A 24,976-nucleotide genomic window follows, 5' to 3' on the forward strand; every position below is an offset into this window, starting at 1 on the left:
TCACTATAACCATTAAATATGGACCGATTTTGATTTGCTGACCAATTGGTGAATTATTGATACGTTTGTTTCGTGCAAATCCTTAATATTGATTCAATGCTTGAATTTTTTTTGTCCTACAAATATATACATTTTTAAAAACCTCGGTTAAAACATATTAAAGGAGTTATAGCTGGGGAAATGGGGGGGGGGGGGGGGGGCTGAACCAGGTGTTAAAGGCACTTCCAATTTTATTGTGTAGCCCAGTAGAAGAAAAAAAAACAGTTTTGGCACATAGTACATTCTAGGCATTTAATTACAAACGGACCTTAAAAGCTATACACAAGTTCACTGAAGCGGAACCCACACGGCAAGTCGTTCAAGAAGCACCTGGCCGTTCGAACTGGACATCAAAACATGAATAGATCTACAAATAACAGGGGACTGTTGGCAGCACACACCTCAGCCAGCAAGGGTTGACAGAGTTAGCTGGCAAGTGCTGTCTACAGTAACATGGGGAATAACAATCAGATTATAATTAATACAAATGATTATAAAACAAATTTCCGAAACTTTTTTTGTGTTTGATAATACAAAGCGTGTTGCAACGTTGCCTTACCTGGTAGTTTAGTTGTTGGTAATGAAAATGAGTCAGCACTTATATAGTCAAATAAAGTGATCGCGGTTTGGACACTAAGTACATGCACGAGATTGGACCAAAGCGCTCTGAGCATGCTATAAGCATGAAAGTAGCACTATATAAAAAAGCTATGATAATAATGATCAGAACAATAGCACGTGGCTAGCCAATAGCATACAGCAACATAATGTCGAGTTAGCGCTGACCTTTAGTTGTTGACTAATAACACGCGTAGGCTGAATAAAAAGTCCAAGCAAAAACAAGAAAAACAACCAAAAATAAACCTTAAAAATAAAGCGTATATACGAAGTATAGTTGTATCAATCTGTATCACTCATGTAATGTAGTTTGTAATAGATCTAGAATCTAGCTAGAGAAGCAACAAGAAATCCATACGATTAGAAACAGTTTTAACCCATTGCTTTTGTTTAGCGCTATTTCATTGCTTTTAGATTTCTCCATTTGCTATGATTCTAACATTTATCTGGACCAGTTGGAAAAATGGGGGGCCTTGGGATTAAAAGCAAATATTTAAAAAAAAAAGGGGGGGGGGAGGAGGAGGGGAACGAGCTGAATTCGAACCCAAGCCAACATTCTAACCACTCTGCTACTGCGGTGTTTATGAAAATAGAAGATTGTATAGGTATTTATTGTTAGTTCAGACCTTTCAAATGTTGATACTACAAAGGGGACCAAATTCAGCTTAGATCACCACATCAGTCAAGAGCAATTTCTTTCCCTTGTTCAGAGATACCAAACAAATTAATTAACAATGGTAGATTAACTAATTTTTTAAATTTATCCTTGTGTTGTCAGGTAAAAAAAAAATAATTGTGCAAAATTTCAGATGATCTGAGATTGGAGAAATAACGTGCACAAACTTTTGGCCAGACGGAGTGAGTTGATATATCTTTTACACCATTGCCCTTTGTAAAAAAAAAACACAAAAAAAACGACCCCAACCTAACCAAAGCGTTCACTAACATAACAAATAATAGGGTGTGGTGTCATGGACTCTGACTCTCTCAGTGAACAGCATATAGGCTACAGGTCTGTGAAGACAATACGCAGAAACAACAAATACCTAAGTGGTTCTTTTTTTTTTTTTCTTCGCACAAGTTTCACGTTGCATCTTATCATTCCTAGGCTTACCTAGTGACCTATAAACATTGGAAACTTAATATTCCAAGATCATCAAACTCAAACACACTGACTAGACTAACATTCATCAAAAAAAACAAACACTGACTATCTAATATTCTGAGATGGTGTACATTTATCAATATGAATAAAAAAAATGACTAACATTCCGAGATGGTGTAGACCTATTAATAAACACTAACATTCAAAGTTGGTGTAGAGTGTAGACCTATCACTAAGCACTGACTAATATTCCGAGATGGTGTAAACTTATCGATAAACACTGAGTAACATTCCTAGATGGTGTAGACCCTAGACCTTTAAATAAACACTGACTATCCAAGATTTCTAGAAAATGAAAAGGAAATATGAACGTCAGAGGATATAAAAATGTGCTATGAAAGTCAGAGAATATAAAATGTGCTATGAAAGTCAGAGAATATAAAATGTGCTATGAAAGTCAGAGAATATAAAATGTGCTATGAAAGTCAGAGAATATAAAATGTGCTTTATGAAAGTCAGAGAATATAAAATGTGCTATGAAAGTCAGAGAATATAAAATGTGCTATGAAAGTCAGAGAATATAAAATGTGCTTTATGAAAGTCAGAGAATATAAAATGTGCTATGAAAGTCATATCGTACTTGCAATTTGCAATCCCATCTAAATAATGCTCTCATTGTAAACAAAAAAGTTACCCTTTCAGACGATCTATATGGCAGATAATGTTAAATCAGCACAACGACCAACAACCTATACTTTCCCCAACTAAAGTCAGGTACCCATTGGGTGGACTCAGGGGCGCCCTAAAGTCCAGAAAATCAAAATCCCAGTCTTTACCGAGAATCGAACCCAGGTGTCATACAGTGTGAGAGCCCTTGAGCAGCCTACTTCAAGAAAAGTGTCCCCCATTTATCTCCGCTTGTCCCACGAACAATAAATATGAACGTCAGGGAAACAACTTTACAACAACAAAAAAAGACTTTAATAAATAGATTTGTGACTTTTGCCACTCCCCTAACACATATACACGCACACACAGACGAGCCGCTAGGTGTACAGAAAAGGTTTAAAAAAACACACACACACTGCAGTCAAATATATGCTCAGCACACATTAAGTTAAAACGTATGGGAGTTTAGGGCTGGGGAGGTCGTCAAAAGAACCCCAGCATCTGTGTCGAGTTATTAAGGGCAGGATCAGAGCCAGAAGGAATGGTAAAATAGTCGTAGGAATTCCCTTTGATGACCCAACAGTGGGATGCTAGCAATCACTGTGTCTTACCCAGACACGATGTGATAGACCTACGATCTGTCAGACAAAGGAAGGCCAAGAAAAGATACACATTTAGACAACGACATTTCTAGGTCTGATCTAGATACTAAGAAACGAAACAAACCAAACATGAGGGGAAAAAAAACGGAACAATTTCAAAAAGATAAAACGACAACTTCAAAGCCACTAGAAAGATTTAGATCTTAATAAATGGTAGTATACAACACATTCTTACTTTCTAGATCTAGAATCTAGATGCAAAGCTTATTAGTCAAGTCCGCTAGTACTTTCACATATTTGGATTCTAAACATGAAATATATGTATCTCTCTATTTTTTTTTAAGGAAAAGGAGTCCTACAGGTTAGACTAGATCCACCTTCCATCACTATAGAATGTCTAGATATGGTATACATCAAGATATAGAGGCAAGTGACAAGCTAGACCTGCAATCTTACATAATTTACAGTGGCGTAGCTAGCGATTTAGGGGGCCTCGAGGGGGCTTGACTTCTTTAGGGGCCCCCTGCATTTTGACATTCGACAATGCTGAATGGCGTAATAGTTGATTTTATTTTTTTTAAAATGGGACAATCATTTTGGGGGCCCCCCTCAAGTTGGAGTCGGGAGTGGGGTTCACATTCGGATACCCCCATCCTAGCTACGCCACTGATAACTCATATAGAACTAAAATATCTTATAAATTACAAAATGTTACGTCCTACGCATGTCCATGTGTTGATCTAGTCATGCGTGCTCATTACAGTCTACACAGAGACTAGATCTATGTAGTGTGTATTAATACTGGTGATAGCCTAAAGTCACAGGATACAGATCTAAAATTCGACTAAAACCTGGATTTTTTTCTCTAGATCTCTCTATAAAATGACCACGGTAAATCTGTAATCCAAGAATACCAAAAGAAAAAAAAATTTTTTTTTTAAACATTTAGATGTACATAGATCTAGATCTATTCTATATTTATTCTATATCTAACTAAGTCTACATACAAAGCTACTAACTAGGATCTTGATATCTGAATTATTTTGGTACATAGACTGTATGATAGACCTAGATCTAGATTTAAAATGAGGGACTAGATTGACTAGATCTAGAATCTAGTCCTAGATTCTAGATTGGACAAAACAGCCTACAGTGGGCTACAGAATTACATCTAATCTAGATTTATACCATTATAGATTTGTAGATAGACTCTATATCTAGTAATTAAATATAATTAAATAATTAATTAATAGTATCTAGATCTAGACCTAGTTGTAGTAGATCTAAAATTCTAAATCTATAATAATCATTAATGTATTATACTTAATCTGTAGAGATTAATGATTAACCTAAATTAAGTATTATTAACCCAATTATTGAGATTTATTGAATTAAGGCTAAGAATAATTTTTGAAACATATGATCTAAAGATCTAGACTTCTAAATCTAGATTTCATTTTACATATAATATATCACTTACAACACGTTGCTATTCTTTAGATCTAGGATCTTGGATCTAGATCTAGAATCAAAGTTTCGTGGGTAGTATATCTCCACTGTGTTAAAAAGAAATAGCACACATACAACTCCAGGTAACTCCAGCGAATGAGAAAGTAACACAAAACTAGATGGGCCGTACGACGTCAGATTATCTCCCCTCCTTCCCTCCACCCACACGTGACCAGCAAGACGTATGAATGGATCGACACATTCACACACACACGCGTGCACGCGAACGTCAGGAGACTTTTGGAGAGCTACGCAGTCAAGTGGAAACGGGAATGCTTAAAAAAAAACTTGGTGTATGCTAAATTTGAACACACACGAACAGCGGCAGTATACATCCTGTCTAGGCTTACTTCAGTGGTGCCCAAACTATGGCCCGCGGGTAATATCTGGACCGTAGTAGAGTTAAATTTTCCCTTTCAGACTTTGTGGTCTCTGGGGCAGATGATGTAAAGGTCATCTGTTTCTGTGGCCTACGGTTAACGAGGGTGTCATGTGGCCAGCATAACGACCAACCGCCTTCACTTTCCCCCAACTAATGTGTCGGGTACCCATTAAAGCTGGGTGGACTCAGAGGCGCCCGAAGATCCCGAAATTAAAAATTCCAGTCTTCACAAAAATTCAAACCCGAGACCCTCCGGTTCGGAAGCTTATAGCGCTTTACCACTCAGCCACCGCGACTCCTATATCTGGACCATGCTCCTATTACAATTTCCGTCCAATTAATAATTACAACAATGAGGATCGGTTCCTTAGGGGGCACGATTCTTTGAGGTGATGCGGCACCTGACAAAAAAATGTCCTCGAGCCCCAGGCCTAAAAGTGTTAGCCGCCAGGTAGCTAGAGGGAAAGTTCTAGCGGCACACCGATTTAAAAAGTTATGATTTCTGAGTTGCATTAGTGAGAAGGGGGGGCGGAGAGGCGCGCGTCTTGTACAATTTATGATCCGCCTCGTGCAAGAAATACAAACACACAAGTCAATAAATTCGGCCCGAAGCCATTATTGCGCCGCACCCAGTTGCGATAGAATCAAAGGAAAGGAACAGAACACAGGGCACCAACCCCCCATGCATGTCAAATAGAAAACAGTTCTTGGAAGACAATTCAAAGACCAAGTTTGAAACGGAAGAAAAGTTATTTATATGAAGCTTCTTATCAAGTATAACCATTTCAAAGTGCCCTGGTTGGAACAAGAACGCGATTCAATAAAGAAAACTAATCAGGACACTATTATATTCATCCTTCTTGTTGCTTCCTCCACCCCAGGGTTCCCTGGCGTATCTAGAGTGGGGGGAGGGAGGGGTCCAAATGAGTGTCCGAAATTTACTTTTTTTTTTTTTTTACATTAAAGATTACGCTATTATTTCATGTTACGATGTCGAATGGCAAAATGCTGGGGCCGCCAAAGAGGTCAAGCCCCCGGGCCCCCAAATCCCTACCTACGCCACTGTCCCTGCCCCGCCCCATACTTTTTTTTTATGTCTCAAACGTTTGCTTTATCAGTGAGGATATGCGTGAATTTTGATTGACATGACCTGACCAGTATAAGTAAGTATAGAATGAAAACATGCGTTATTATGTTTAGATAGGAATTATTATTTTTTTTTTTACTAATCACGAACAATACAACAACAGCCCCCCCCCCCCCCCAAACCAAAAAAAAAAAAAAAAACAACTCCGGTATTCCTTTATGACCCCAACTGATTGGATTCTAATTAATTGCATGAACCAAACGTTTAAAGCAAAAATCAGTTTGACGCTCAAAGGTTGTAACACTATAACAATATAACAATCTGGCTGGACTAAAGATTGGCTTGAACGAGGCAGAGTTTCAATGCAACGAGAGCTGTGACACCAGTCACTACGTTGACAAGTTATAGTGGGAAATATAAGCATGAATGTCAGAGCCTTGTGTTGACTTCTTGTGACGTAACCCAGGGGAGACACACACTATTCAATGTTTGTAAATCTATGTGATATTAGAACAGCCAGAAAACCAGTTTTTTTTTTTTTTTCATTTTGAAAGATTGATTCATAAATTTCAGCCCTATTTTTAGACTGACACCTAGACTTAGGACTTCTGGGAAATTTCCGAAGAAATCGCGACATTTCTTGAAACCTACTGTAAGTGTTATCAGTGACATGTACTGAAGCTAGTCAATGGGTTTAAGGAGCATTGACAAGTGGATAACCATATCAGGAAATCATTTGTTATTGAAAGTCGAGAGACCATTAATTAGACAAGTTGAAAAAGAGAATGAATATTCGATATTTATGATTACAAACCTCTCCCCCCCCCCCCCCCCGAATAAAAGTATTTAGATTTGTTTAAAACGAGAAGTCCTGAGCAAGGCAGCACTGCACAATGACGTTACTGTCTCACCCAGCGGAAAATGGCGCACACATTTTAAGGCAGATGGTTCAACTAGGGTTACTAGCGACAACACAATAAGCTCCAGGAAGAACAATCGCACCTCGAGAGAATAGGATTATGACCAGGGAAGCACAAAAAGACAGTCGAGTGTTGGAGTATACTAAGCAGTGTATTTCGTTTTAATTTGATAATGTTTTGGTGTCAGAAGACGGCTCTTCGATGAACTTGCCACAAAAAGCATCTTCGTATCGTTTAACCGTAGCCTACCCTGAAACAAGTGAAGCTTAATGCGGGACCTAAGGTAAACTGTTCACTTTCAAAGAAGCTCTATGGTGAACCACAGGGCCTATATGTGGGAAGCGTGGTCGAGAGGCCAAGTGCGATTGGCTTGGCTACCTAGAAAGGGGCTCGAGGTTCGACACCCGACTCGTGCAGAGCTGTGTTTACTGAGCGCCTAAAGGCAGCACGGAAAACCAACTCCTAGATACCCCCTTCCCCCCCCCCCCCCCAACTGGTCCACAAATGAGATTGGACCAAAAGCGCTCTGAGCATGCTATAAGCATGAAAGTAGCGCTATATAAAAGCTATAACATATATATATATATATCGATACATCCCATTTGAATGAAAACAACATTAACTCACTAAAGGGAAAAGACTTTAAAACAACTTTAGGAAACGTTTTGCACAAGCATGCTGAGATAACCAAAATAGTCATAGAATATTTTTAAAATTATATATTGAATTATATATAACATTAAAACTGAATGTAGTTATAGAAAATAGTTGTATTGAATATTTGAAAAAAAAAATGAAAATCATAGTGTGCTTTACTGTATTCATAAAAATATGCATGCAAGGACATTTTTTGGTGCAAATTTAATGGGAGAACTTCAAGAATGTTTGAATTTATTTTTGCACTTATAGCTTTTAAAGGGTCAATGCAGACTGAACTAGTTGCAGTTGTGGTTTCTTGGCAAGGCAGTAACCTAATTTTTTTTTTTTTTTAATTTTTAAGAAAAAAAAATTAATATGGGGAAAGTAATAGGAATTCCTAAAAATTTAAGAAAATCTCCATCACTGTTAACTAAAACATCAGGCCAAAGTCATGCCTCTGATTCACGCCCTTTTACACTAAACCCTTTAAGCACCTGGTACCACTAGGGTACAGCCAAACCGTGGCTCGCGCGCAGCATGTGGCGTCGTCTCACTTCATTTTGATGCTCCCACCTTTTCATTTCAATCGATGGAATAAATAAAGCAGTCCATGTGGGTCCTTGTCAGTTAAACATTGTTCTCGCACTGCCTGGCCCCAAGCTGACACGTGACATAGGGGTGGGGACATCGAAGTGGGGGGGGGGGGGGAAATAACAATAAATGTCGCTCTGGAACTTTTTAAAAACACATTTCAGTGGCGACACGAAGAGGGGCGCCGTAAAAAATGTGTGGGCTGGAGGGAAATAAGGCGCAGTAGCGATGGATAAATACAGAGATGCCTACATGCCAAAATGGAAATGCGTATTCCCAGAGCTGGAAATGTGTATTTTGAGGGGCAACTGTGTATTTTCCTAAATATAAAGAATTATACTTATGAAAGACTAAAATTCATCCAAGCACGTACCATACACGAAATGTATCAATCCTAAAGTCAACACAGAATAAAGTTATATAAGACATTTGGTACATTTTGTCACAGATTACATTATAGAATTGTTTGTACATTTCACTTTTTGAAAGTAATATAAGCCCTCGACATGAGTCTGGGGATTTAATCCTCAAATTTAGACACTTGACGTTCAAGTCAGGATTTACCCAAGGGACGTAATTAGTATGTTTGAAATCTATTGGTTGATTTGAATTTAAACAAAGACATTTTTGAAAAGAGTTAGCGCCAGAGAATTGGCGGTAGTAAGAAAGTAAAAGTCAGTCGATAAAATAATGTTCTTGTAGCTAGTCACGTTTCTAGGAGCTCTGTTTGAAAAGCCTTTGTAATATGTTCCATATTCATTGATTTGTAATTTGTACATAAACTATACTTACGTTGTATTTATTAAAGTTCCAGAGTTTTGTTTTATCAAAGAATCGTTAATTTGTGAGTCTAGATCGTCATTTTGTTAACTACTGAATTCAAGTAAAATCCCCGGCATAACAACACATCATACCACCAAAATGTTGTCACATCTGGCACAAGTGTTGTTACACATTTCAATAAATATGGAGTCTATAACCTTGTTGGGTGCTCGGCAGCCAGTCTAGGAGATGGAAACTCTGAAAAAAAAAAGGGCTACGACTGCTCGTTGTTCACAGCCGTCTCAGACTTCTGTGCCACTGCGAATGACGCTTAGTGTAAAGAGTGGCACTGCCCTGCGCAAGCCAATCATCACTTTAAAAATAATGAGCGCAGGCTGGAGGAAATGTTTTACGTCCAGGTTTTCCCAAACTTTTGAACTATGTGTACTCCCTTTATAATTTCTTAATGCTGACTACCCCCCCCCCCCACACACACACACTTTAAGAACATAATAAATGGGTATTTAAAAAAATCAGCATAGTTAAAGAGGTGCAACGCGTACCCCTCCCCTCCCAAGTCTTCCGGTGCCCCTGGGGGTACTGCAATCCTCCTTAACCTTCTGACACCAAGTAAAGTCGTATTATTATCTATGGACGGAGAGACATCACAGTGTAAATCTAGGAAGGGCGCAGAGAATATTGAGACAAATTGTACACGTTGTACATACATATAACCAGTCATTTTAGAGCATTCCTATGCAAACTTCTTAACCACTATAGACAGCCTCAGTAGTAAGTATAGACGGAGAAGATGAAACCTTCTCAACACTATAGACAGCCTCAGTAGTAAGTATAGACGGAGAAGATGAAACCTTCTCAACACTATAGACAGCCTCAGTAGTAAGTATAGACAGAGAAGATGTAACCTTCTCAACACTATAGACAGCCTCAGTAGTAAGTATAGACAGAGAAGATGTAACCTTCTCAACACTATAGACAGCCTCAGTAGTAAGTATAGACAGAGAAGATGTAACCTTCTCAACACTATAGACAGCCTCAGTAGTAAGTATAGACAGAGAAGATGTAACCTTCTCAACACTATAGACAGCCTCAGTAGTAAGTATAGACAGAGAAGATGAAATGTTCTCAACACTATAGACAGCCTCAGTAATGTGACTTAAACGACTAAAATTTCTGACACCCTTCTTTGGTGTGTGTGTGTGGGGGGGGGGGGGTGCGGTGGTCGACTGGTTAAGCGCTTGGCTTCCGAACCGGAGGTCCTGGGTTCGAATCTCGGCGAAGACTGGGATTTTGAATTTCGGGATTTTAGCGTGCCCCTGAGTCCACCTAACTCTAATCGGTACCTGACTTTAGTTGGGGGAAAGTAAAGGCGGTTGGTCGTTGTGCTGGCCACACCACCCTGCTCGTTAACCTTTGGCCAAACAAACAGATGACCTCAACATCATCTGCCCCCATAGATCGCAAGGTCTAAACTTTTTTTTCCTTTACGTTCAAAATCATGAGCTAAGTAAGAGCATTGGCCAGTTAGTGGAGTCCCTAGTGAGTTGTTTGAGCTGCTTCTTGAATAAACAAACTTAAGGCCCCACTGCCCCCCCCCCCCCCATATACCAAAAAATATTCCACAGTTTTTTTTTAGCTAAGAAGTACGCCGCCTTTGCAAACATTCGCTTTAAGAAATCACAAATGTATACAAGAGGTGAAAAGTTCTGTTAGTTTTTTTTTTCTTGTTTTTTTTTCGACACTCCTATGAATAAAAAAAAAAAAAAACCCTCACTTAAATGACTTTAGCCAGGCGTGAAAAAAAAAAAGGAAGGTGGGCGTGGCTACACAAGGAAATAAAAGAGTTGGCATAAGGACACCTTAAGGATCTGTTAAAGTATGACTACAAACTTGAATGGCAGACTGCGATAGTACTGCTATACACTTAGCAGAAACACCGCGTGACAGCTTTCATTCAAATTACTTCCACTCGCCTCGAGCATGTTTAACAGAATAAACCGTTATATCGTGCTGCACCCCCCCCCACACACACACACCTACCAGAGTACCTCATAAATAAAAAAAGGTTAGGGCACTTCGACCAAACAAAAAAAACAAAAAACCTCAACACTATCAGCTTTATCGACGAGCCGTTATCGCCTGGTACTTAAATCACTTCTATCAACAACCAGGAGACTTACCAGGCTGACCTGTAAAACACTTCAAATCAAGAGTACATCCGACATTTGACACACACAAACCGAAAAGAGAAGAATTTAAAAAAAAAATATCCAGACAGAGACCATCCAACTTGTGTCAATGAACCAACACGAACACCGGAAGACTCGATCCGTACCTTGAACAAAAGCCCCTAAGTGAGAAGTTCGCCAAAGTCCATCCGCCCTAGATCTAGTTAGTCGATCTCTTTAAATAGCCCCACAACGAAAACAGTGTGATGGGGAGATTTTTTTGGGGGGGGGGGGAAGTACGAGGAAGGGAGATGAGGGGGGAGGTATAAAGACTTAAGCTAGACTGTCTCTTGCTACAGACGTAAGCGGAGGCGGCTGACGAACAGTGGTTCCATCGTTAGGTATTTCCCACAACATCTGGGTATTTATTAGCCAACTCAGAATCTACGAAGAAATAAAAAAAAACACACACTGGATTCTGGGTATTTACAAAAAAAAAAAAAACGACAAGGCACTGGTGTCAGGGGTGATGGGGGCAAAACGTCTACGGTGGAGATGAGGGTGCTCAGACATGGCGGCTGTTACACGAGACAAACAGGCCAGGAGAAAAAGGTGAGAGGTTTAGAGAGAGCCGGGTGACATCGGAATCAATACGACATTTTCTCCAAACTCAAGACGGAACTTAAAAACCCAAGAAACCCAGAACACAAAATAAGAAGAGGCAGGGGAAGCAACAAAAAAAAAAAAAAATTCGGGACAAAGTGAATGTGTGAATATGAGATTGTGTTATGAATAATGAGACAGGAGCAGACGTATTGCCTAGAGGATGCTTGCGTGGTCGTGAGGTATGCGCTTTGGACTTGTCACGATTGTCTCGGGTTCAAATCTCGAACGGCGTAATGCCCCGCCGTCCTGCGGGAGGTTCGGGCAAGGATGAAATCATCTTCGATTCTGATGGAATGTCCGAAACATGTAATATAACCGTGTTACTGTCATAAGAGTTGATCTGAAGGCTCTTCGAACTCTAGGTATGTAAGCCTGCTTGAACAAACCGTTCTGTTTGGAAGAGGTCAATGTCTATGTAAAACATTGCTATTTCCAATATATATCCGGCACTCTGGGCGCATGAACTAGAATGCAGGGCCAAAGGCCGAGTACACCGGGAACCCCCCCTCCATTTTCCTATGTTGTACCAAGCTAACCGTGCAGGACTCGCCATTAGTGTAGCGGTCCCTTGAGGAACGGCGCATGGATTATCGACAAGGACGTGGAAGCTCTCTTTCAACTCCGCACCATGCAATGGGAAAACTCTCGCATCCCTTCGGACGCTCTCACAGAAGTTTTGTTTTGCTATTCATTTAGCCAAACCACTTCCTCAAGCCATCGTTTCCACCCGAGTGCCACGTTGAGGCAGAATAGCGTACTCGGGTGTAACACAACCAAACAAGGAAGTAGGACAGGAAGTAGATAACAAGCAGACGATATATTCCGAATATTATGTCTCTGAGGGCGCCAGTACCGTTTCGTTCGCAAAAGAGCATCATCTGCAAGTTCCCAAGTCGGCTGTCCTCATTCTTTTCATAGGCTCAAGCCACAGACATACACTTAGTCATTTATAAGTATTCTATATTAAGTCTTCGTATGTCTTTATCTCTTGTCTATTAAACATTTTTGCCATACACCCCCCCCCCCCCCCCAATCGTTAATTTCCCTTTTGCTCTGTAAAACACTAGCGCTCATTAAAGTCTCAGTACTTGTTTTGATACAATAATATGCAACATAAGAAGTTCCGGTAAAGCAGGGCCAATCTTCAGATAGATTCAGAGGTTAAGGAGCACTGTGAGGGAGATTGACGTGTGATAGACACAAACTCATGCCCAGAGTGAGCACACAATGACTCACGATTCAATCACTTACCCAGCCACACCAAGGCCCAATTAAAACTGCACAGCCATAAACTATTTGCAGTCCACACAAAGCATTCAGTGTCTAAGATAGTTAAAATTACTTCAGAGTCGTGTCAGAAAATTGGCTTTACATCAGAACTAACAAGATTACCAAAGTGGGCGGCCCACTTCTAGGGGACCTTGTGCAACCTCTAGTTCTATGAATTGCTTCCCTTTAAAGCTTTTTTTTTTTTTAATTTAAAAAAATAGTTTATATGTTTGTGCATGCGTGTAATTACGTATTCCTTGAATGTGTGTGTGGGTGCGTTCGCCAAGGAGTGTGCTAAGTTATTGAGTCTATCATTTTTACATTTACATTTACTAGCTCATATTAATTCAAAAATGACTATTTTTATATCAACTGTCTGTCTGTCTGGTATAAAGTTTGAACATGCTTTTTTCCCCCAAATTTTCCACTCACGGATCAAGTTGAAACTTTGCACAATTATTCAATTAGACAAGAGATGAATACATAATTACTGCTAATTTATCATTTTGCTTGATACCAACAAGGGAAATTAATTCTTAAGTATCCTGAAGATTAATTTATTATACTCTTGAATCGGAAATTATTGAACGTGATAGTCCTTTCAAGAACACATTGTTCTTTCAAAACCGATGTTGCCCCTAGATCTAAGTCTAATACTCAAGATAAATTTACATTTATAACAGTCAAATGTCAACAGTCAACTCAAGAAAACATTAAGCAACTGGAACAGACCACAAACTAGAGCAGTGAGATTCATAACAAACGAATATTCACATTTGACTAGAGTAACACCTTTAGTGAAATCACTAAATTTAGAAAGCCTTCAGGACAGAAGGCTCAAAAGTAAAGTAGCAATTATACATAAAACACTGAACCATAATCTTCAAATACAAAAACAAAATTTTATAAAATACTCTGAAAGACACAAAGACAAAGGCACATTCCTCGTCCCATATGCTAGGACAAATTTGTACAAATACTCCTTCTTCCCTAGTGCTATTGGAGCATGGAATGGGTTGCCTGAGCTAGCCAGGAAAACCAGTGACTTGGCAGAATTTAAGTCAATGGTTAATATGCATGACTGAATGCGTGACGTGTAGGACGTAATCATCTTCTTAACGTCTGTATTATATAAGATAAGAAATGTGGCCAACGACCAAGTAATTCTTTTCTCAACGATATACATCAACTGTTACATTTCTAGGAAAAGCGTTGGAGCCATTTTTGAGATCAGCGTCCAGACTGAATCCTGAAGGTTCCATGAAGTTCTGACTTGAATAGAGGCTTTGTAACACAAACAACAATAATTGTCATTGAAACGCTAACATAATGTTACGGTTAGATGTAGTAGCACTTTATATCAGTTCGTTTAAATGGCATACCACATAAACGAATGATTCGCTTATCAGCTGAGACAAAAAAGAAACACCAAATGTGTTTACTGTTCAACTAATCAGCCCTTCCGCTTATTCGCACAGACAACTAATCTACTTACCCAGGGCTAACACGACAGCTATAGCATCCAAAAACGGGTCCCTATTTGCTTGCAACCTAATGAGTTCAAACCAATTATTCCACGCTGCCATTTTCTCGACGGCAATTAGACACGATTCTTTCAATACTAAAAAAAAGTGAATTAAAGCGTTGACTGGAATTATACTTCTGCTCATGCGCGACATTCGTCTGAATATTTGAAAACACTGAAAAGTATTGTTCATAGGTATTGGTGTTGACACATCAGCCTCGTTGTGAAAAAAACAAACCCATTCAAGTCTTTTAAGTAAACAAGTAAAATATTTTTAAAAATCCTTAACAAAAAAAAAGCTTATCTGAAGGGGAAGAACTTCATCCTTAAAGCAATAACTATTAATAACGCAAAAGTTATTTCCCTTATTCTATATTAAAATAATTAATTACCAATAATTTATTGACTGATTGGGTATTTAAAAAACTTGTTTCATGTTTTGTTAGATACAATAAATAATTGTTTAAAGTATCAACTTGATCGGGGAATGCGTGAGGGAGAAATAGCGTTAACAATTATTTATGGGGACTAAACCCAACAAATTTAGCCCTATATGAGAATACTTTAGGATTAGTTTCCCTTGTCGATATGAAACAAAAAAATATCAGTAATTATATAACTAATTGGTTACTTTTAATTTTATAGATTCGTGTATTGTCTATGCCAATGAATAATTGTGCGAAGTTTCAACTTGATCCGAGAATGGGTGTGGGAGAAATAACGTGCTCACACTTTTTACCAGGCAGACAGACAAGAGTGAGTTGATATAAGCTTTGTAAAAAAGGCAAGAGGATGCTCCTGTATCGAGAGTGCGACCTGGGCTTCAAAAGAAAATTGCAAGTAAGGACGAAACAAGATCACTGGCCTGTCTGATCGTGACCTTCGTGACTGATACGGCCTTGGTCTGAGTCACACACACACCCCCACCACCCCAAACACACACAAGTAAGGTCACGTGCTTAAATCCACCTGACGTCATGACCTAATGTAAGGGTCAAACAAACAGTAGAACAGCATGAAAACAGCAACAGCAACAGAAGAAAATGCCGAGGTTAGGAGGCCAACTGACAACAAGCAAAACATTTTTAAAAATCTCCTTTTAAAAAACCCAAAGCGTATACAAAGTGTATTTGTATCAATTGGTTTGGATCAGTCGTGCAATTAAATGTGTAATAGAGCTTGGTCAACACCAATAAATTTAATAATATTTTGACCAATTGTTTTTTGTTTAGCGCTATTCCATGCTTTTAGTTTTCTCAATACCCAATGATCCCATCACTTAATCTGGACCAGTTGGGAAATATAATATATTTAGATTCTAAAAAAAGGGATATTTGGGTGGACCTTACCATTGGTGTTTAAAAGCATTTACAAAAAAAAAAAAAAAAAAAAAAGGAACGGCCAGAATTCGAATTCGTGGCTCAAGCCTCCTCGGGCCGACGTGCTAACCACTTTGCTAGTGAGATGCTTATGAAAAAAAAAAAGCTATATATTGTTTGTTTCAGTTTAGAGAGGCGACTAGGGGACTAGTCCAGCTTATACCGCCACTTCAGTCACTAATAATTAATTATCAATAGTTAATTAACTACTTGGTTATTAATTTTTTTATTGATTATTGTGTTGTCAGGTAAAAGAAATAATAGTGCAATATTTCAGATTGACTCGAAATTGCGATTCGGAGAAATAGCGTGTACACAATTTTTACCAGACATACAACAGAGTTAATATAAGCTTTGTAAAAATGCACAAAGCGTTCCTTTAAATACTGTAAAGTGTCCGTTAAGGAAACAGTTTTGGAAGCACTGGTGTAGGCAATAGAGAAAACAAAAATATTAACTGGCTCACAAGTGAGAACAAAACAGAAGAAAAAAAAAAGTGGCGGGATGGAGACTCTTTGGAAGTAGGCAGACGACCAAGAATTACGTATGCATGGTCAAACAGGACGTCATAAAATTGTATGGGCGTCACGGAGACTTAATCTAGTCCAGGGGAAAGTCAGAATTGAAGACCAAATTACTGCGCCTCTCCCTCCCTTGCCCGTTCTCTTCTTCCTAGTTCTCTCTCTCTCCATCTTTCATTCGGACGGCCATACCAGAGAAAACACACTGAATCGTCGGAGGCTCTTAATGCTTTAGTTAACCCAGCGGACAGAAGTCGCAGAGAGCGAGAGAGAGAGCGAGAGAGAGAGAGAGAGAGAGAACGAGAGAGTACACAAGACGAATGGTGCGAGATACGGGAAAGGGAGAGGACAAAGGGGGCGGCGAGAGATTCAATCAATGTAAGGACCATTGCTCCACTTGCCATCAAACTGACCACTGCTGGCCAGGCCAATATTTCCTGCACATTATTTGTGTTCATTACCAGCGGTGAAGCCATTCAACCACCCACCACCCCGCCCTCTTTTCCCAATCAAAGCGGTAATTTTGTCCACGGAAACACCAAACAAAAAAAAAAAAAAAAGAAAAGCCAGTCGCCCCTTTTGGAGTGTGAGTGTTGGGTTTCCCACGCAAACTCACGCGCGTAGCGTACTGAATTAACAAAGGCGGAAACATGGAGACAGGGAAGTCTGACTCAGGTGACTGGCAACATCCAGGGGGGGGGGGGGGGGGGGGGGGGGGGTTCGGGTTCGCGAATGTATACGGGGTATGCTTCATCTGTTTAACAGCACACATTTATCAAGATGTCTTCATCGAAGCATAGCTGATGATAGCAGAGGCACCACTGTTTCACAGAAAACCACACTCTTGGGGCCTTCTTTTTATAAAATATAAATATATAATATATACATTTATATCAACCGTGAAAAAGCAGGTCCTAAAACTCTGATCATTATGTCTAATCCATGCCGCTATTTCATTTAGTGTATATAAATACATTATGAATTATAGGACACAATTATCAATGTAAATACATTATGAATTATAGGACACTGAATAAATCATTGCCTTTTCGATCAGCCAACTCCATTCAACTGTGTTGTTTACCTGTGTCTATCACCTCGGACAACGACATTTCATTCAACTGCACTGTACATCAATGTCTATGCTACTATATTACAGGACCTCTGACAACGACATTTCATTCAACTTAACTGTACATGCTACTATATTACAGGACCTCTGACGACGACATTCCATTCAACTGCACTGTACATCAATGTCTATGCTACTATATTACAGGACCTCTGATAACGACATTGCATTCAACATCAATGTTTATGCTACAATATTACAGGACCTCTGACGACGACATTCCATTCAACTGCACTGTACATCAATGTCTATGCTACTATATTACAGGACCTCTGACAACGACATTGCATTCAACATCAATGTTTATGCTACAATATTACAGGACCTCTGACGACGACATTCCATTCAACTGCACTGTACATCAATGTCTAGGCCAGTGGTTCCCAAACTTTTTTGTCTGGTAGACCCCTTGCCATGTTTTCTGGTTTTCGGTAGACCCCCTGCTTAACTTGTATTGGATTTTTGCAAATTCATCAAAAAAAAAATTTTAGCTAATTTCTAACTGTAGTGAGCTAAAGAGTGAAAAAGTAATTTAAAACTACACATGAAGTTATAGAGATCTATTTTTATAGATAAAATTCAAATTTAAACTAATTAAAATAACAATTTATATTTTTACTGGAATCACCAAACACACTGGAAATGTTTTCTTTGCATATCTATTATTCATTGCTACGGATAAATGTTTCATATAGGATTTTTTTTTTCTATGAAGTACGTCCTTCAAAAAAATAAATATTATTTCATTAATTAATTAATTAGCCTTATGTATCATTGTAAAAGTTTTTGCAAAGAGCAGTTTCTCGTGTATTTCTTGATCTTTCACGTGTGGTTCAAATATTGTTGCGCAGACCTGTTTTCACTAACAGGAGAAGGGGTGAAGGTGAGTAAGTGAGCACCTAAACCAGTCAGCTTTCGGCAGGAAAGGCTCATTAGACTTGGCTTGCAGCCCATCTAGCAGAAGGAAAACTGAATTCAAACTGTGCTGCCTTGCAGCTATACCCGAACATCGGAAAGGTTTCGTGGGTCAACCCTGTTAAAAATAAGGAGCCGGCCACCCTTAGCGGCACCATCGCCATTAGGCAGTTAGCAGCACACAGCGCTCCACCCTTCCAGAGTCTTCGACGCAGATTCAAAACTGTATATATGTCGCTTGCAAAGAATTACATAAGAAGCTTTTAATTTTATAACTCATGCCACAGATGTGACCTTGAACTGCATTGTTGCTTAAAGAAATTCGTTTAATAATATCAGATATAGGTTTTTGTAAAACAGTTTTTAAAACTATAACGGTTAGTAAAATCAATGTTTTATTTTTAGTGTTTTCCGTATTTTGATACAAGTAAAGAGACATTGTAAGACTCCCGAGAACCATCATCTTCGCTAAATGATGTCGAAGAGAGATTTTTTGGGTCTATTCTTTATCTTTGAGTGTTCTAAAGTTTATCAAATCTTCATCTATTTTGTTTGGGTAGAATGGTCTCAAATTACCTTCCAGAGTCATTGGTTTCATATCGTTTTAAAAAGGCACTTAAGCAACCGCTAGTAGGACAAGGAAAGAATAAATACCAATTTTAAATAAACAACGCTGTACAGTCTACATTCCTTTTGTTAAACATTAGCTACATGTAGACAAAATTAAGCTATTGAAATAAGCATTGAAATTAAATTTAACAATTTTTCGTTTGAATAGCAGGATGAATGTTTAAAGTATTAACTCGGGTACAAATCATTTATTAGTGTATAAAAGAATTAAATTAATTTGATGTTAAAATTATTAAAGTCACGACCTGTTTAAATGAAATCTTATCGTAGACCCCCGTGGACATCTCATAGACCCCCAATTTATGTTTTCCCTTTCGAAGTCTTCGTGGACCCCTGGGGGTCCATATAGACCACTTTGGGAATCACTGGTCTAGGCAAACAATTTTACAGCACCTCTGACAATGATATTCCATTCAACATCAATGTCTATGCTTCTGTATTGGAGGACCTCGGACTAGGAGCTAGAACTCAAGTCACCACAAAACGTCGACAGCTCCTGTATTGTAGGAACCTCATACCAGGAGCTAAAACTCAAGTCACCACCATACATCAATAGCTCCTGTATCGCCTTCTGTCAGCACGAAACATCCGGCTCGGGGCTATCAGTTCCCATAATGGACGGCGGTGCCCAGGATGTGAAAATCTAAGAGTGGTGAACAACACAGCGGTCAATATTAGAGCCGCCCTCCCCCCTTTTTTTCTTTCACGTCTCTCTTTCCGAGTATGTCGGACTTTCACGCACAAAGCCAATAGATCAATAGTCGCAATCAATCAAACTAACTAGCTGATATGTTCTTACCATCAGGTTTTTCATGTACTAAACAATTACGTCTGGTCTGTAGACACAGGCTTAGCTAAATCTGGCTTCAAGTACAAAATATGCAGATCGCCACTGGGTTTTCCTGGTAAAAATATTTGTAAAATGTTTTACATGTTTCGGATGTTCCTTCCGAGTTGAAGATAGTTTACCTCCTAGTCCAAACCTTCCGCAGGACGACGGGGGATGGGAGCGGGCAGGGTTTGAACCCTCAACCGTCGATAAATCCGAATGACAGTCCAGCACACAAACCGCACGACCAGGCAGCCATCCTGGTCAAGTGAAATACCCCACTCATCCGTAATCTTCGGAATCGAAGACATTATAGGGCGTAACCTTAATTAATGTAAAGACTAGCCGTATGGCATTGAATGGAGATCATATCTTCATTTGGAATGTGTATGACATCATCTAGTAGGGAGCACACGAGAATGAGAACTGGGCTACCAGACTACATCGTTAGCACACAAGTTAGAGATCTGACAGGTTGAACAGACCAGAATATGAGCAAGTTAGAGATCTGACAGGTTGAACAGACCAGAATATGAACAAGTTAGAGATCTGACAGGTTGAACAGACCAGAATATGAACAAGTTAGAGATCTGACAGGTTGAACAGACCAGAATATGAGCAAATTAGAGATCTGACAGGTTGAACAGACCAGAATATGAACAAGTTAGAGATCTGACAGGTTGAACAGACCAGAATAAGAACGAGTTAGATATCTGACAGGTTGAACAGACCAGAATATGAGCAAGTTAGAGATCTGACAGGTTGAACAGACCAGAATATGAACAAGTTAGAGATCTGATAGGTTGAACAGACCAGAATATGAACAAGTTAGAGATCTGACAGGTTGAACAGACCAGAATAAGAACGAGTTAGAGATCTGACAGGTTGAACAGACCAGAATAAGAACAAGTTAGAGATCTGATAGGTTGAACAGACCAGAATATGAACAAGTTAGAGATCTGACAGGTTGAACAGACCAGAATATGAACAAGTTAGAGATCTGACAGGTTGAACAGACCAGAATATGAACAAGTTAGAGATCTGACAGGTTGAACAGACCAGAATATGAGCAAGTTAGAGATCTGACAGGTTGAACAGACCAGAATATGAACAAATTAGAGATCTGACAGGTTGAACAGACCAGAATATGAACAAGTTAGAGATCTGACAGGTTGAACATACCAGAATATGAGCAAGTTAGAGATCTGACAGGTTGAACAGACCAGAATATGAACAAATTAGAGATCTGACAGGTTGAACAGACCAGAATATGAACAAGTTAGAGATCTGACAGGTTGAACAAACCAGAATAAGAACAAGAATTAGCAGTCACTGCAAGCATTACAACGGGCACATTCTCAAATGTTTCTGGAAATTAAAAAAAAAATAATTGAAAAATCCTTTAAAATCAAACAGCTACATGTCTCAATGATGTAGAAGTTATTTCCCTTTTTCAATATCAAATAAAACAATTAATTAACAATAATTAATTGGTCAATTTAGAAAAAAAAAAATCCTGTTTTGTTAGGTTTAATCAATAACTGTTTTAAAGTTTCTAATAGAACCGACAATGGGTGTGGGAGAAATAAAAAAATGTTCAATTATTTAAACCCTACATACTTCATCGAATCTGTGAATATTCAAGGAGTCATTTCCCTTGTAAGTATCAAACAACACAATTAACTGCCTGTAGTTAATGGACTAGTACTAGCTGGATCATGTTCTTCATTGATTCAAGTCTAGTCCACGCCTATAAATGATTGTGCAAAAGTTTCAACTTGATCCAATATCGGGTGTGGGAGAAATAAGAGGCACAAACCTTGTACTACCAGACACAGTGAGTTAATACAAATAGAAGCTTTGTTAAAAAAATAAAATATATGAAACAATGCATCCGGAACAAGTTCCTTGGTTCAAGTTGAAACATTCGAGGCAGTGACTGTGAGAGACGAGTTCCAGAGAGCAGCACTCACGTACGTTTCACCCTTCCGCACCTGCCTTTTTTTTTATTTTAGCGTGTGTCAGAATGTAAGTGTGTGTAAGTGTGTGTGTGAGCGTTCATGTGTGAGCGTCTTTGTCTTCGTGAGCTGTTCAAGGCTAAACGTCGCCTTTGTCTAGACTGTTTAGCCCCAAGTCTATAATCTTTGACAATAATGCGAAACTAGACTTGATCTAGCGCAAGCGAATATCTTAATCTTATATAATACAGACGTTACTTCAAATAAGTTGATTATTTCCTACGCGTCATGCATCTAGTCATGCATGTTAACCAAGGACTTAAATTCTCCCATGCTATTGGTTTTCCTGGCTAGCTCAGGCGATCCATTCCATGCTCTAATACAGGGGTTCTCAACCTGTGGGTCGCAACCCCTTTGGGGGTCGATTGACGATTTGCCAGGGGTCGCCTAAGACCATCGAAAATATGGATTGTTATTGTCTACTCTTCTATTGCTGTGTGTGTGTAAAGGTGGGGGGGGGGGTCGCTTGATCCACTTCATAAATAGTAATACATTTTTAAATACCCAAGTAGGCCTAGGACAACAAAAAGTATTACCGCAGAACAATTTTGTATTTGTCTTTTCCTAACGCAAACATTTCCTTGGCACTAATGACCCAACAACACAATATCACAAAGAGAGTTGGTGTGGAGACACAGAACTCAAAAGCGGCCACTGGTCTAGTAAGGCAGGAAAAAAGGCAGGTTTTTAATATTATCAGCCCGAATATCAGACGCTATGAACAATAAACTATCAAGAAGTACATCAAGAATAACATCAAGAACTACATCAAGAATTACAGCCCTACCTACGTCCGTACAGACAAAGTGTGGGTGTTGCCGATCTCATTGTTAGGCCGGCTGACCACATGATACCGCAGGGTGCAGTTATATAGAAATGTTACTATTATTGTTATTGGCTGAGAGGTCAAAACCTCCTTGGATACAGATTGGCCACCTAGCAAAAGGGTTTTGAGTTCGAGGCTCGAGCAGAGTTGTTTTTTGATGAGTGCCTAAAGGCAGCACGGAAACCTTCTCCCAGATACGAACTCCCTTCGAACTCCTACGAACACTGGCACACAATAGAGATTGGACCATTGCGCACTGGGCATGTTATATGCATGAAAGGAAATGTTAAAATACATGAATATTTATATGTATTCAATGGATTTTTATGAAGATATGGTCCAGGGTGAGCCTGGCCAAAAGGATGTTATTTGATGACCATCTGTTTGATGGTTGGTGAAGGGCCATATCTCATTCATGGCCAATTGAAGAAGTCCTTCCTTTTGGTCAAGTGTCTACAGGGTCTCTATCTAGCGCGGGAGAATAAATACCAGAACTAACACTAAACAACGCTTATTAAATCATCTTTTAAATATAGCATGCATACAAAATTCACTAAAGCCCAACATAAGGCCAGCGGGCCATATCCAGCTCGTGACGCGGTGCTTCCCAGCTCGAGACGCGGTGCTTCCCATCTCGAGACGCGGTGCTTCCCGGCTCGTGACGCGGTGCTACCCGGCTCGTGACGCGGTACTTCCCGGCTCGTGACGCGGTGCTACCCGGCTCGTGACGCGGTGCTTCCCGGCTCGTGACGCGGTGCTACTCAGCCCATCAAGACACCTGCCCACAATACAGAATGAAGCCGCAGAGGCGATTCTGACCAAACCAACTCTTGATCTCACGGGGTCACGAAGGTCACGTTCGGAGCTGACGGCTTCGGGTCTGAAGGAACTCCCTAAACCTACCTCAGAACAACATTTCCAAGAGACCAAAGGAGGAGAAGTCTCTCTTCGGTTCTATCAGTTTCTCGCGTCGCACTCATCTGACTAGACAATGAATCCGGAAGTTTCACGACAAACTAAACAATGTCAAGGACACTAAATTCTACTTCAAATGCTGCCAACTAAATTTTTAAACAAAAAATGAGCTACACACGAAATCTGATCTTGCAGAGCTAAAAACGATCACAGATTGTATCTAGAATTCGAAGATAAAACCACCTAGCTTATCAACACTTCCCTTAGGCCCATGGACATGGACCTGAGGGGCATTGCAATCATGACAGGATGGACATGGACCTGAGGAGCATTGCAGTCATGGCAGGATGGACATGGACCTGAGGGGCATTGCAGTCATGACAGGATGGACATGGACCTGAGGGGCATTGCAGTCATTACAGGATGGACATGGGCCTGAGGGGCATTGCAGTCATGACAGGATGGACATGGACCTGAGGGGCATTGCAGACATGACAGGATGGACATGGACCTGAGGGGCATTGCAGTCATTAAAGGATGGACATGGACCTGAGGGGCATTGCAATCATGACAGGATGGACATGGACCTGAGGGGCATTGCAGTCATGACAGGATGGACATGGACCCAAGAGGCATTGCAGACATGACAGGATGGACATGGACCTGAGGGGCATTGCAGACATGACAGGATGGACATGGACCCAAGGGGCATTGCAGACATGACAGGATGGACATGGACCTGAGGGGCATTGCAGTCATTACAGGATCGTCATAGACCCAAGGGGCATTGCAGACATGACAGGATGGACATGGACCTGAGGGGCATTGCAGTCATTACAGGATCGTCATAGACCCAAGGGGCATTGCAGACATGACAGGATGGACATGGACCTGAGGAGCATTGCAGTCATGACAGGATGGACATGGACCCAAGGGGCATTGCAGAGTCCGATTGCGTTGCCACGACCATATTCTAATTGCGGGGCCCAATTATAATTAAATGGATGTTTGCCAGGCCCCTCTTGATTTTATTTTTTACAATAACAACTATTACGATTAATTACATCAGTATATTAACATTTATTATACAACATGCACGGGAACCAACTCAAAAGAAAATGGCGCCAGTGTGTCAATTAAAGTTACCTCAACCGTAATATAAATATATTAACCTTCTAAGTCCTACATCCTCCAACCCTGTGACAAGAGCCATGACTGATAGATCTAGTGACATGCTAA

The 24,976-nt window shown here is 39.8% G+C and overlaps 1 protein-coding gene across 5 annotated transcripts in view; it reads right to left on the minus strand.

Annotated features, from left to right (window-relative positions):
• Window positions 1-24,976, minus strand: part of LOC106075845 (CD151 antigen-like) — a 60,322-nt gene that overhangs the window by 23,318 nt on the left and 12,028 nt on the right. The window contains exon 1 of one of the 5 annotated variants that reach the window (XM_056044110.1): window positions 11,125-11,257. The exons of 3 other annotated variants lie outside the window; for them this stretch is intronic. The gene's annotated coding sequence lies outside the window, so the exon portion shown is untranslated. Of the gene's footprint in view, window positions 1-4,513; window positions 4,690-11,124; window positions 11,258-24,976 lie in introns of those variants that run through there. One more of the 5 variants, XM_056044109.1, reaches the window with a different exon arrangement.

This window comes from Biomphalaria glabrata, chromosome 10 (assembly GCF_947242115.1).
Source record: "Biomphalaria glabrata chromosome 10, xgBioGlab47.1, whole genome shotgun sequence".
In the NCBI taxonomy this organism is placed as follows: domain Eukaryota; kingdom Metazoa; phylum Mollusca; class Gastropoda; family Planorbidae; genus Biomphalaria; species Biomphalaria glabrata.